This window comes from Manacus vitellinus, unplaced genomic scaffold (assembly GCF_001715985.3).
Source record: "Manacus vitellinus isolate BGI_N305 unplaced genomic scaffold, ASM171598v3 scaffold_39_pilon, whole genome shotgun sequence".
In the NCBI taxonomy this organism is placed as follows: Eukaryota; Metazoa; Chordata; class Aves; order Passeriformes; family Pipridae; genus Manacus; species Manacus vitellinus.
This window is the reverse complement of record NW_021940534.1, coordinates 1,762,995-1,764,371: the sequence shown is the minus strand read 5'-3', so window position 1 is coordinate 1,764,371 and position 1,377 is coordinate 1,762,995. Positions and strand designations below refer to the sequence as shown.

Genomic DNA, 1,377 nt, shown 5'->3' with positions numbered 1-1,377 from the left:
TTCTTTTCTTTTCTTTTCTTTTCTTTTCTTTTCTTTTCTTTTCTTTTCTTTTCTTTTCTTTTCTTTTCTTTTCTTTCCTCTACATTGTTTCCTAGGTGCCTTTTTTCCTCTCTGTTTCCTGAAAACTCCCCATTACTCCTTTCATAGCTGCCCATGGTTACCATCTTTTCTTGTTATTTCCATTCCCTTTCCTCTGAGATATGCAAAAGCAGTGTAGTGCTATAATTGCCATACTTGTGAAAAAAATATAAATATTTATTTTAAACTATAAGCACATTCACTGCCTGCCTGCACCTTTCTTTATGTCTGGACTTTTACCCCCTCACCTGCTGTTCTCATTCCTCAGACTCTGCCCTGCTTTGGCCCTTGGATGTGCCCCAGTCACCTCCTGCTACAAGGCAAGAGTCCTGACGCAGGATGCTCTCCCATGGTGGATAATTAGCTGAAAATGGCAGAGACCATGGCAGAGGAAAAACGTAAAAGATGTTCCAGAAGAAGACTGAGGATGAACTCTGCAGTAGGCAGAGGCTTCTGTTTCTCCCCACTTCTGCTGAGGATACACCTCACCCAGGCAGCAAGGTGCTGCTATATCTTCCCTGGACAAGGCACGCTGAGAACAGCTTTTCCCTGTGCATGGGTACAAAGTCGGACATTGCTGGCTGACTCCTTAAGAGCAGTCCACAGTAGCAGAACTGCAGATTTAGGTAAAATTTTAAAGCATTTTAAGTTTCTGCAGAAGAACATGAAATTTTTCAGTCAAACTCTGCTCCTGCCTGAGCTAGAAGGACCATAACAAAGGCATCAAAAGGCTTTTATTTTAGGTCTTGGATGCTGAACACAAATGCAAGACTAAAAGACTTGCTAAAAGAAGTCTTCATCTGTTAAAAAAATCTCCAGTATCCCTGGGTAGGCTACTGTAGGTTTTCCTCACTTTAAAATCTATTCATCCCCAATTATCTAGATTAAAGTTAGTATTGCCTAAAAAGTTCATTACCTTCCCTACAGAGGAAGAGCAATCTTCTGTGACCTTTTGTGCATCAAATCACCTCTACCATGTCCTCTTCCCCTACTTTGCCCTCTGACAAAACAAAAGCCAACCTTTGTAGTAGGACACATTATTCTGACCATGTTTTGTTGCCCTTGTTTTCCTACGGATTCTCTCCATGTTGTATCTTTCCTAACATGCAGTGCCCCAAATTATAAGCTCTAGCTGAATCAAGGCTTCTCCAGTGCCAAATGGAGCAGAATTTACTCCTCTATTGGAAAACATGCCTGGAATGGAAGATGCCCTTTCTTTAGATGCAACAACATCCCACAGTAGCCATCCACTCTGACTGAGCTGGAGTCAGACCAGGGGCATCTCCAGGCAGGACTGCG

At 42.3% G+C, this 1,377-nt stretch overlaps 1 protein-coding gene across 1 annotated transcript in view; it reads left to right on the top strand.

Moving 5' to 3' along the window:
* Positions 1–1,377, top strand: part of E2F3 (E2F transcription factor 3) — a 54,908-nt gene that overhangs the window by 8,088 nt on the left and 45,443 nt on the right. The gene's annotated exons all lie outside the window — the stretch shown is intronic.